The following is a 13,643-nucleotide window of genomic DNA, read 5'->3' as shown; positions in this document are numbered from 1 at the left end:
TCGTATACCAGTGATGTGACTCTAGTCCTTGCTCCCAGAATTTTGAATCTCGTTTGTTTGTAGTTTAAACCGTTTCCCTGAACCGAGGCCTCAGAGACACGTGGGGGGCGCTCCCTGGGCCACGCGTGCTGTCCTCCTGCCGCGCCACCTGTGGGGGTCGGGAGCCTGTTCCATACCCTCCGTGCTTTAATGCCCCACTCGTCCGCCGTGAATATACATGGTGGGTTTAGGCAGGTTCTAAAAACAAGACCGCGTGGCCGACATCTGAAGAACTGGCTCAGCACCAGTTCTTGGAACTTGGCCGGAGCCCCCGGGTGGAGTACAAGTCTGTTGGGCGCCCTCAGCCGCTCCCCCTGCCTCTCCCCCAGCTCCTGCGGCCCCAGTGCCGTGGGAGGACCCCTGGCTCCCTGCGTGGATGGGTACCTTCTATCCAAAGGCTCTTTCTTTTCTCCATGAGAGCAGAGCTATCTGGTATCATATGATGTCTATTTTTTTTTTTTTTTGCGGTACGCGGGCCTCTCACTATTGTGGCCTCTCCCGCTGCGGAGCACAGGCTCCGGACGCGCAGGCTCAGCGGCCATGGCTCACGGGCCCAGCCGCTCCGCGGCATGTGGGATCTTCCCGGACCGGGGCACGAACCCGTGTCCCCTGCATCGGCAGGCGGACTCTCAACCACTGCGCCACCAGGGAAGCCCATGATGTCTATTTTTATGGCCAGAGAACTGGGGTAATGATTTTCTAAATCCTTAAAACTTTAATAAATAACTTGGACCGTTTCGTGGTGAAGTTTGGGGCAATGGTGGTGGTTGGCCTGCGTCACTAGTAAACAGGCTGGAGGCAGACGTAATCGATGATCTCTGTGCCCTCTTCCATCTAAAGCCTGTGACTGTCCGTGTGCGGGCAAAGCGGTACATATGCATCACATTCTGTGACCCTGTGAAGACTGAGGAGATACAGTAGAACGATATCTGTAGGGGAGATTGGGGTGATTTTAACGTTCTATCTCATACTTTCCTGTATTCTGAAAATTTTGTAGAACAGCATGTATCCCTTCTACATGGAAATGTACTTTAAAAAAAGAAAAGAAAAGCAAAGAAGGAGTTCCCTGACAGTCCAGTGGTTAGGATTCGTTGCTGTCACTGCTGGGGCCCCGGTTCAGTCCCTGGTTGGGGAACTAAGATCCTGCAAGCTGTACAGCGCACCATAAAAAAAAAAAAAAAAAGGAAATGTACTATTAAAAAGTCAGTACCTATAACTGAGCATATGAGTGATCACAGTTAATTAAAGAGGTGAACTTGGGCTTCCCTGGTGGCGCAGTGGTTGAGAGTCCGCCTGCCGATGCAGGGGACACGGGTTCGTGCCCCGGTCCGGGAAGATCCCACATGCCACGGAGCGGCTGGGCCCGTGAGCCATGGCCGCTGAGCCTGCGCGTCAGGAGCCTGTGCTCTGCGACGGGAGAGGCCACAACAGTGAGAAGCCCGCGTACCGCAAAAAAAAAAAAAAAAAAAAAAAAATCCCTTTTGAGTGCTGCCTCTTAGAAATTCAGAATATCTCAGTCACCGACTTTTAAAAATAGCCTATTTAACTAATTTTGGGTTTGCCAAGGTAAAGGGACCTTCCCTTGTCTTTTGGGAAAATTTTCCCTTAAGTAACCGTTGAAGAGATAAAAATCCAATGTCCTATAGAAGCAGGGAAACAGAAGAATGAAAATATTCATTAGATGACGTCCATTCTGTAAAAACCTCAACCACCACTTGATGGTACCAAAAGCTAAGGAACCCCAAAGGGCTCCTTCCTGCCCGCCCGTAGAGCCATTTAGAGCTCCATTTCTCCCTAGTGTGAGATGCTATTCTTTGAAATATGATTTGATGTATTTTTGTTCTCGGAAGAGCTTATCACCTGTGACTCTCTCTTCCCCTGCCTGGGACGGACATCACTGCCCAGGCTGGAGTTTAAAACAGTTTAGAAAATGATGGCTCAGACAGCGAGGAGGAGGTTTCCTGGGTACTTGAAGGCGGGGCTTGCGAATGTCAGTAGGTCTGGGCTGGAGGACTACAGCCTGGAGTGTCGATCTGAAGACAGACTGCAGACACTCAGGGGCTAGTGCTGGTCAGGAAGTCCTAGCAGAGCTGGCACGGGGCCTGGGAAGGCGAGGGGCACCAGACAGGGGGATGCCTGAGACGGACCCCAAGGGGAGGGTAGCCCAGAGGGTGTGGGACCTGCAGGAGAGGTGGTCCCACGCTGCTGCTTCCTCCTGGCTGCAGGGGCCCTTGGGCGTCCTGCACAGACCCGGGGGTGACCATGGTGGGCCGGGTGTCCCGTAGCAGCCTGGATGAGCCCCTGCTTCGTTGTGCAGGGTGAGAACAAGCGCTTACATTTCCGCTGGGGCTAGAGGTGGGATGCGGCAGGGAGGCACTCCAGAGCCAGGCCAGGAGGGCGCTGCGGAGGCTCCCAGACCAGCAGCTCAGGTGACAGCTGCGAGGAGCGCTGTGTCCAGCGCAGGGACTCCCCCTACATGTGCGCCCGAGGCCTCACTTCCCTGGGCCCGCTCCCAGCCAAGGCTGATCTGCAGGATGCTGGGGCAAATGGGACTCCCCTGACAGCCAGCTTGGGCTCAGGGATGCCCCACTGGCCCTGCTGAGCCTTCTGCAGGAGGTCAGGACATGTCCACCAACTTCCCGTCCCTTCACTCAGGGTCAGACTTGCCTTGATTGTGGTCTGGCAACTCTCCCAGCCGTTGCTCCCTTCCCGTTTCCTCTACACAGGCATTTCCCCCCATGCTGTCCTTGTACGTTAATCCTACCTTCTTGTTTGCCTCTCAGAGGCCCTGGGCTCACACAGCCCCCTGACACCACAAGGTCCCAAAGCTGCCCTTACGTGCAGTGCTGTCTTTACTCTGCAGAGGGGAAGGGAGAGAAAGACTGGGTGGGACTTTGAAGTGACTGAACTGAAAATCTTAATTGCCTGCTTACCTGAAAGAAACAATTTAAGGTAGAAGAGATGAGTAACATTGGGGTGCCAAGATTAAGGATTTTTCCAGAACAAAGTGGTTACGGGAGTTTAAGCTTTGTTCTAGAAAGTTAAAGACGGATGTATTTCTCAGTACCGGAGGCAGAGTGCCTCTACCTCTGCCTGATTCACTGCACACGGAGCCTGTCTGGGCTGCTCTTGACTGTGGACTTGGGGCCACCTGAGCTACCCCTCACCTCTGTGGCACCATCGTGATGGGCTGGCTCCGTGTCGCTAGTGGAATGGAACACTGGGAAGGGAATTACCTCTTACAGTGGATTGAACAGTGTCCCTCCCGAATTCACAACCACCCAGAACCTCAGGATGAGAACTTATTTGGAAATAAGGTCTTTGCAGATGTAACTGAGGGTCGAGCTGAGGTTATACTAGATTAAAGCATAACAATAAATCCATGGGGGTGTCCTTATAAGAGACAGAAAAGGACACACAGACACAGGGAAGGAGGCCGTGAAGACAGAGGCAGAGAGTGGAGTGAAGCTGCCACAAGCCAAGGGGTGCTAGCAGCCACCAGAAGCTGGAAGAGGCCAGGAAGCTTCCTCCCTTAGAGCCTGAGGAGGGAGCAGGCCCTGCTGACACCTTGATTTCAAACTTCTGGCCTCCAGAACGATGAGAAAATAAATTTCTGTTGTTTAAGTCACCCATATTGTGATAATTTGTTATGGCAGCCCCAGGAAACTAGTACACCTCTCTAATAAATTTATACTGGTAAGAACAGGCCCAGCCCTAGTAATTTTGAGGCTCAGATAAAAGTACCAATGGAAGCCCACACCCTCTACATCTAAATATTTAAATGTTATAAAACAAGCTACCCTCCATACCCACTAGGATAGCTTTCATTTACTTACTTATTTATTTATTTTATTTTTGGCTGCGTTAAGTCTTCGTTGCTGCGTGCGAGCTTTCTCTAGTTGCGGCAAGCGGGGGCTACTCTTTGTTGCGGTGCGCAGGCTTCTCGTTGCCGTGGCTTCTCTTGTTGCGGAGCACGGGCTCCAGGTGCTCGGGCTTCAGCAGTTGTGGCACGTGGGCTCAGTAGTTGTGGCTTGCAGGCTCTAGAGCGCAGGCTCAGTAGTTGTGGCGCACAGGCTTTGTTGCTCCGCGCCATGTGGGATCTTCCCGGACCAGGGCTCAAACCCGTGTCCCTTGCATTGGCAGGCAGATTCTTAACCACTGCGCCACCAGGGAAGCCCCCAGGATAGCGATTATTAAAAAGAGAAAACTACAAAATAACAAGTGCTGGTGAGGGTGTGGAGAAACTGAAGTCTCGTACATTGCTGGTAGGAATGTAAAATGGTGCAGTTGCTGTGGAGAACAAATGGGCAGGTCCCCAAATACTTAAATATGGGATTCCCATTTGATCCAGCCATCCCACGCCTAGGTATATACCCCCCAAATTGAAAGCAGGGACTCTGCACCCATGTTTGCAGTATTATTCACAGTAGCCAAAAGGTGGGAACAACCAAGTGTCCGTCGACTGCCACATGGATAAACACCATGAGGTCTGTCCATACGTGAATATGATTCAGCCTTGAAAAGGACATTCTGACACGTGGTACAACCCGGATGGACCTTGAAAACATGGTAAGTGAAATAAGCCAGACACGGACGAATACTGTATGACTCCACTTACAGAAGGTACGCAGGGCAGTGAAACTCATAGAGAGAGCAGATTAGAGGTCAGGGCACGGAGGACGGAGGGATGGAGTTAGTGTCTAATGGGCACAGAGTTTCAGTCTGGGAAGGTGAAAGAGTTCTGGAACTAGATAGTGGTGATGGTTGCACGGTATGGTGATTGTAGTTAATGCCATCGGTGCCCTGGTGCTCCAGGGTCCTGGGTACCCAGAGGATGACCTCCGGCTGCAGGCGGACCCAGGGACCGGGTCCGTGAACGTTGGTGGGTGGGACTGGATAGGGAAGGGTCGCTGGGGGCCTTTAGGTGCGGGGCTCAGGGCAGGGGCCCCACTTCATCAGGCCTAAGGCAGTATAGGACAGTCTGGGACACCCGCTCCCTGTGATGAGGATACAGTTCAGACTGGAGAGGCCATTAAGCCTGACCTGGATCTTTGTTTCTCTTTTTGGACCCGCAGAATCCGGACCCCTGCCCACCCTGGGGGCGTTCCCCACCTCATGAGAGTCTCACTTTCCCAGGCTCCCTTCCCGTGAATCGAGGCAGTTGACCTTGGCACAGTTGACCAGATTTTTCTGGTCTTGGCTTTGCCTGGCAGCTGGTGACAAGAAGAAGGAACACTGAGGACCCTCTCTGGTGGGGGTGGTGTTCAGGGGGCCCCAGGGCAGCGGGACTGGGCGCCTGCAGGGCTGAGGCAGCAACCGGATCGCCTGTGGCTTTAGCGAAGGATGCGGCGGTGTCTTGATGGACTCATTCTGCTGCACGATTTGAGCATCACACAGTTGTTTTGGGTGTCCTTACTTAGCCTGGATTTTTCTGTCCTCCTGGAGATTCTGTGAGCTAGCAAATGTGCTTTTAATAAATCCCCTTTCTACTCAAATTAGCTGGAGTCTAGTTCTGTGGTTTGCAGTTAAGAGCCCTGATACAGGTCCCTCGGCACGTGTGGAGTCCAGGGCCGGAAGTATATGCAAAGTACCTCCCGTGTAGTTTTAAGTGAAGTATACCAAGCTATTGATTGCAGAAACGTTCCTGAAAACTAGATGGAAAGAAGGGTATCTGGGCATTGATCTGTAACGTAGCACTCTTAAAAAAGGACGTCCTCCAAAAACCCAAGTGTCCACCATTGGATGGATGGAGAAACAAAATGGGCTACATACACCTTCCATACCATACAATAGACTATTAGCCAGCCTTTAAAAGGAATGAAGTTCTGGGACTTCCCTGGTGGTCCAGTGGCTAAGACTCTGCGCTCCCAATGCAGGGGGCCCGGGTTCGATCCCTGGTCAGGGAACTAGATCCCACATGATGCAACTAAAAGATCCCACGTGCTGCAACTAAGACCTGGGGCAGCCAAATAGATAAATAAATATTTTAAAAAATAATAAAAGGAATGAAGTTCTGACACATGCTACAACATGGATGACCCTTGAAGACGTCGTGCTAAGGTGGACATTGTGTGGACACAGAAGGACAAATACTCTATGATTCCACTTATATGAGGCCCCTAGAGCAGTTAAACCCATAGAGACAGAAAGTAGAAGGGTGGTTGCCAGCGCCTGGGGAAAAGGGCAAGTGGGGAGTCTTTGTGTAATGGGCAGAGTTTCAGTTTGGGAAGATGGAAAACGTCCTGGAGATGGAACGTGGTGATGGTTGCACAACAACATGAATGTACTTAATGTCAGTGACCTGTGCACTTAAAGATGGTTAAAATGGTAAATTTCATGTTATCTGTATTTTAACACAAAAAATACAAAAAAAGATGTCCTCCACAGGGAAGGTTTTGTGTATCAGAGTCTGTCTGATAGTGAGACTTGAACCCTACATCAAATTAGATTTCCTAAGTCAAGTTGGCCCTTAGAAACTGGTTGCAGGAGGATGTGTATGGGCCATCTTTGCGGTAAGGACCGGCCGTGGTCCCCTCACGTAACTGCTCACTGGAACCAAAACGGACGCAGACGGTCTGAGATGCGGTTGTCTTAGCTAACTATTATTTCAGGATTCAGCATGGACTGAGCTGCAGCACCGAAGCTATGGATGTCCATTCCTGCAGGTCTCGTGTGTAGATCGCTGACTGTCCTCCTCAGGAAAGGCTTGAGAACATTTGGGACTCAAAGAGGTCAGCAGATATTCCTGCTGGAAGTCTGGTAAGGATTCATGGCTGAGAGCCCCCATCCCCAAAGCTGAGAACTCTGTGGAACTAGGCAGCTCTGTCCCACTTCAGCCAGGGCAGGAGATGGGGGCGGATGCAGGGGGGATGGCCCTGAGCTGAGGGTGTTAGTAAAGCTTTTGTCTCCGGGAACCTCAACACTTTACTGCGAACTAGAGTAGAATAGAAGGGCTTCAGAGCCGTGTTCCAGGGTGGTTTTTCCTCCTGATAAATGTTCATGGTTCTGGAGGCATCAAACTATGATTGTGGACTTCCGGAAGGCACGCTCCTGGTTCAAGCTGGCAGGATGTGGTGATTGTATTTGAGCACCTTGAGCTTGCTGTATCCAGAGGGGGACAATTGACCCCAGGGACATTTGGGTGTAGACTCTTCAAGACAGCACGTCACAGGTATTAATGTGTCCAAGCCTCTTCTCCTAGGAACTCCAGAGCACAAGCCTGGGTATGCATTGGTACGTCTGCCCCGGTCACGCATCATGCACAAGTCGGATCCCCCCTGGGCCAGGATCCCAACATTTCAGGGTAAGAATCCTCCTGCTAGAATCCTCTCACATGGGGTGATGCACACGGCATGGACCTCAGCTGGGGAAGGGCAGAAATCCAGAACTGTCCAGCAACCACTCCCAAGGGGGCCTCAACTAGGGAGATTCAAGTAAACTTCCTAAAGATGTTGGACTATTGCTTGTCCATAACATCCATAGCAGTGATGCCACAGACGTCTCAGGTTGGGGGATGGGGGGAACCTAGGCTGCCCGTCTCTGCCTGGAAAGAGTCAAGACGCAGGAAACCTCATCCAATGGCAGCTAATTTTAGGGACAAGAACTGCGTGAGTAGCTGCTGCCGCGTCCTGGAGCTGCTCAGATGGGAATAGGCAATAGCTGGGGGCTGTCGGGGGACAGAGTGCTGCTGGGGACCCAGGGGCTACAGTATAGGAGCAAGACGGTTAACTGCTGAAGCCCCTCTGTGTCCTGTCCTGGGACAGTTTAGGGCCTTATCCTAATTGGTTACTGTTGTGAGCTGAATTGTGTCGCCCCCAATTCAGGTGTTGAAGCCCTACCCCCAGCACTTCAGGATGTGACTGTATTTGGAGACAAGTTCTTTAAAGAGGTGATTAAGTTAGAATGAGGTCCTTGGGGTGGGCCCTAATCCAAGATGACTGGTGTTCTTATAAGAAGAGGAGATTAGGACACAGACACACACAGAGGGACGTGAGGACACAGAGAGAAGACGGCCGTCTACACGCCAAGGAGAGAGGTCTCAGGAGGAACCGACCCTGCCGACACCTTGACCTCAGACCTCCAGCCTCCAAGACTGTGAGAAGTAAGTTTCTGTTGTCCCAGCCCCCCAGTCTGTCGTATTTTGTTATGGCTGCCCTAGCAAATGAATATACCCATAAGTAGGGAAGGAGGATGAAAGAGGGCAAGACGTCATAATCCACAGAAAAACCTGCTGCCCTTAGGGAGCGTCCTACCCTTGCTTCGGGAAGTAGAGTCAGCACCTGCGGGCAGGAGGTAGGGCTAAGGGCCCTTCAGGGGGCAGGGGGGCGTGCAATAAGCCATCGTGCACCTTGGCTTATCTGCTGCCGCTGGGGAGTCAAGTGGAAGGGCCACAAGCAGCCCCTTGCTGGTCCATTTCTGGAGGCAGAGACTGGAGATAGAGTCCCAGCCCCTCTCTTGGGGGAACCCTGGGACCACGGGTTTTCTGATAATCCAACTTCTCACCATTGTGCCCTGAAGGCTCCTCCCCAGCCCCCAGCCCGCATTGCTCAGTACAATCATTGACTGAAGTTACGGGGGGAAACAAGAGGCTGCAGTCTGCCCAAGACAGAAAGATCAGGTGCCTATTTGCAGAGCAATTTTTCCGCTGACAGTGACTAGATAGACGGTAACAGGCTGGGAGGAAGAAGGACCATGCGGACCAAAGAGGTGGGGGCAGGCGCCGGATTACAGCAGGGGAGGGGAAAGCCACCTGGGCAGGACTCAGCCCTGAGCCGTCCCTCTCGGCTTCTTGTCCCCAAGCTCAGCTGTCGTCCATGGCACAGCGAGGCGCTTGTCCATCTGTGCCTGGGACGCTGCCCTGCTCTGCCAGCCCCTTGCCGCGTGGACAGCCTTCGGTTCCGCAATCCTCCAGAGCAGAGTGGGACACTTGACATCTTTGGACTGATAAAGGCACGCAGGGAAAACCCTGATCCCAGCTTGGGGGGGACAAAATAGAGCCTCTCTGTGGCTGGTCAGGTGATACACGGACCACATATTTGCTATTACAAAGCCATCCACCAAAAATGCCCAGTGGGTAATATGCCTGAGTTTCCTACCCTCTCCCTCTTTCTCTTTTCAGGAAAGGCTCTTGAGCCTAGAATGTTCCTGTTCTAGAACTTTCTAGAACTTTCACCTCAGGTTACTCCTTTTACAATTCCAGGGTATCAGAACTATTTAAGGGATTGGAACGCAACTCAGATTAATGATAAAATTAACCTAGGTTGTGCTTGGCTTGACCTGTATCGATAGGTCTCTGCCCATCACCCCGACCTCTCCCCAGGGGTTTCAGGGATTCTCTGAGGGGTGGAAGTGCACGTCCCAGGGGTCACTCATTTTTGCCTTGTGCACGGAGGCCTCTGCTTTCTCCATCACCCACTGCTTTCCTCTCATCTCTTAGGGACCACTTCTGCGCCACCCATCTCGGGGCTCGGAGGGCGTCTGAAAGCCCACCTCTCTGACTCAGGGATGGTGACCAGAGGTGACCTAACACATCCTTGTCAGCAGAGCACAGGAAGAATGTTCAAAGGAAAATGTTGAAAATCCCTAATCTCATTTTGGCCAATAGCACAACCTCCTTCTCCTTCAGCACATTCTGCTAAGAACATGAGTTCAGTGGGCGTCCCCCCCACCTTGTTTCCCTGGCTCACCCTGGCATGGTGATCCGTCTGCGGAAATGAGGAAGGAGCAAACACTGAAAGCACAAGGTCAAGGTCTTGGAGAACCACACACCTAGCGGTCAAGTCGGAAGGAATGGGAGTTGACTGTACTTTCCTCTTTACCCAGAACGGTGATTAAAGTTGGGACAAATTAAGGTTGGTTTTAGTTATTTTGCCTAATTTACACTGTTGTAGGCTGGACGTTTTCATTTTTGTCTGATACGATTTTTATAACCAAGCATAGGGCCGCTGGGTAGGTCTAAAGGAGCCATGGCTGCCAGAAATATTTAACTATTGTTTTCTCGGCCGCGGACGCTGAGCGTCCTTCATTAGGGCAACGTATGGAGGTTGACTTACCGGTAATGAGCCTGTCGCACGTGTTATTTTCAGACAACTGGAGCAAAGCTAGTGGGATGCACTTTCACCTTTGTTACTTGCCACCTAAATCACCTAGCAAGGACACAGTAGGCCACGATAGGGCACTCTGGTTTTAAAAAGAGAGTAGCAAGTCCCTCTAAAACACGGCAGGAGTGATGACCGAGGACCCTCTCATACCCTAAACAGATGGAAGTCAGCAGCATGATATCGTGATATATTCCGAAGGGTTTGCGAGGTGCTAGTTGTGATGAACGGAGACAGATTAGTCCAGCAAAGTGTCACCCGAGGGCTTAGGAGTTTCACTCTCAGTTACGTGAAGCCGGGTATTTGTCAAGCCATCTAGCAGTGTTCAGCCCCTGGTGTTCTCAGGAAGTGTACATGTGGTTCCTTCTCCAGATGACGTGCTGTCCAGCTGGGGAAATTAGACTAATACTCAAGAAACAACTAATAAACCACCAATACTTAAAATTGTGGTCCCAACTTTACACATAATTGGTTTATTCAAGTAACTCTTTTTCTCAAATGAGAAAGGCGTGGCCTCTGCCTTGAGGAGCTAAGTGTTTGGGGGAAAACAGACACATAAACAAGTGCCTCTATAAAATAATTGAGTAGGTGCTGTCACAGAAGTTAGAGAACTCTTCTGCGTGGGTCCAGAGTCACAGCTATTTAGGTTCGCTACTTGTGGTAGTCCCAACATTTAAGTTTCTGTCATTTGAAGGTGACTGATTTTTTCAGTCTCCTTGAGGAAACTGTAGGTAGAAAAACATTGTTTGCCAAAATCCACAGTCATTGGCAGAAAAAGGACAATGAACACAAGTTTAATGTGCCCAAATCTGACCTTTGACTAAATTTGTTATTTCTAACATTCTTCTTTTAAGCCATGTGGGGCATTTGCAAAGGCAGATCAAAGATGTGTCTTCAGGCTTCCTAGCAGGGACAGAAAACCCCCCAGTTATACTCTTTATTGTGTCCTATTGACATAAACAAAGTGGCTGCTTCTCAGAAGAAACTCAGCTGCTCCTGACGCGGGAATCTCCAACAGGAGGCTCTGGAGGTACGGCGGGAAGGGTGCTCGCCAGTTCCTACACGAACACGGTTTTGATCCTTTTATGTCTCTTTTCTTATAGAGCCTCTAAATGCTGGCTGATGAATATCTCCAAAGGGTAATTTAGAAATTGCAGTTTTATGAAGGGCCGAGACAATGCTGGCCAAGAATGCAGGGCTGAGCCCAGGGTAATATTTAGAACATCCTGAGTGATGGACAGATTCCGTGTCCCAAGGCAACGCTCCAGAAATACTCTTTCTCACAAGTGGATTTTTTCATGATGTTTGGACAAGAGAGAGCACACGATTACAATCTAGGTGAGGAATCTAGAGGGCAAAGTGTCTGTGCTGCCGATTTGCTGCTGACTCAGAGCAGGAGACGGTCCATCTATTACCGTTAAGGAAACTGCCCGGTGCTGGGTCTACACGGGTGACCACCGCACCGTGAGTGTCCCCGCTGCCCCTCGGTGCTGAGAGCCAACTTGATGGAGGACCGCTCACCCCATTGTGGGTCACTTTACATTCTCCCTGCAAAGGTGCTGGGCAGGAAGAGTCTTTCTGGAACATTCCAAATACCGAGGGAAGGTCTGGGGAGGCTCAGGGCTGGGGACCTAGCCTCCCGCAGCTGGGTCCAATCTGGGTTCAGGTTCCTCCCAAGGTCCACCCGGGAGGGCTGCTTCCACAGATTCCTGTGGGGCTGCTTCCCCCCATGCAGCACCTGCTATAGACTCTGCTCCACGGTGTTCTCACGGGCCCTGCCACGCTGTCCTGTCTGGTTGGAGGAAAACAAAGGGCAGGGAGTAGAAAATGCATTTCTCTTTAAGATTTGACGTTTTAGAAATGCGCCCTGAAAGTACAGATCCTTACTTGGGAGAGACCCAACCGATGCGGGGCCAGGGTAGGCGAGGAGATGCAGGGTGAAGCGTCCCCGAGGCTGATGGGATTCAGATCAGAGCTCTGTTCTCAGGCCTTTATCTTGGACTTTTATCTGGCCAGTGAGATCTGAAGTCCCTTTTGCAGGACTGCAGGACAGAGGGCGGGGCCAGCCCTGCTCTGAGACCCTGTCAATCAAATGGATGGGATAAAGCTTCACTCACCACTCCAGTCTAGCTCGCTCCAAATTTCTAGCAGACCTGAAGCTGTTCTGAGGCCAAATGGTGAACCAAGACAATTGCTGCTAAGTGACTTGCCCACCGTTTCGAGGACCTGCCGTCTCCAGCCCTGACTCTGAGTTCTGTCCTTTTCCTACGGGCCTGAGCGCCCGCAACTGCCCCACCGTTGCCCTTCTCTCAGTCTGAGCGGCCTACCCCCTTGCTATGCTAACTCCGTTTTTCTAACACTGAGGGGAGCGCTGGGCTTTTGGGAAGCACTTGATGGCTGTCTCCTCATAACCAAGAGCTCAATGTCTAGGGTAAAGTAGAGGTCCTTCCACATGAGGAGAACATTCTAGGACGTGACTGGAATTCACTGGGTGTCCGTGGGGTTAACCCTGAGCAAAGCATATGTGGCCTTGAGAGGGTTTAAAACGGAAGAGTAAACTCTTGATGGAAGAAAGGAATTCTCCCACGTGGGGGTCAACTTATGGGTTCCACCACCTAATGGGTCTACCACTCATGGGTTCTCCCACACATAGATCCACTCTGCGGCCTCCTTGGTTACCAAGCTTCCTCCTTCCTTGGTCCCATAAGGTCCTTCCCCAGGCCTCCTCCACCATGTTTCCCTGTTGTTTGATGGGAGAAAGAGGGATCTTGTTTCTGTAGGGAACTTGTGGAGGCGAAAGATGGAACCTCTTTCCACCCTGGACGTTTGGGACTCTTCATTTTCTGGGGCTCCGTGGGCTCCGTCACCCATTCTCTCTACACCTCCCTCAGCCCAAGCTTTCCCTACCTCTCAAGAGGAGGATGTTTACTCACAAAGACAAGCCAGCACAGAAATAGACAACCTATTTGTGGCTTAAATGCAAAAGCAGTTTTATTTTTACAGAGTTGCCGTATTTTCTCTAAGTGTAAATCATTAGCTCCCACAGTGAAATTCCGGCTCCATCTGCAAGAGTTCCTGCTTTCGTTAGTGGTGCCAATTACTCACAAAACAATCAGTGCCTTCCACTGCCCACTCGATCTGGGGGCAGACAGCGCCACCTCTTCCGGGCTCCCCCTGAGCGGCCACCCGCCACCCCGGGTCCTCTCCCCCTGCCTGGACCCCGCCCGACCTCTCCAGGCATCACTTCCTGCTGCCTCGCTCCAGCAGGTTTACCTGCTGACCGTTACCAGTTTCCAAATGGGGCGACCTGTTGTCCTCTGCAGGATGGACAGACTCCTCTGTTCTGTTAGGAGCTGGGAGAAGCAGATCGGTGAGGCCCTCTATTCTGTTGACTTAAATCATGACGTTGGAGGCTTCCTTCCCGTTGGTCCCTCGGCTCAGGGTTTCAGAGCCCCCGAAGGGACAGGGTGAAACGCTCATAAGATCTGGACGGTCCCTGAGCTTCTG

This window comes from Delphinus delphis, chromosome 14 (assembly GCF_949987515.2).
Source record: "Delphinus delphis chromosome 14, mDelDel1.2, whole genome shotgun sequence".
Classification (NCBI taxonomy): domain Eukaryota; kingdom Metazoa; phylum Chordata; class Mammalia; order Artiodactyla; family Delphinidae; genus Delphinus; species Delphinus delphis.
This window is presented reverse-complemented; position numbering follows the sequence as displayed.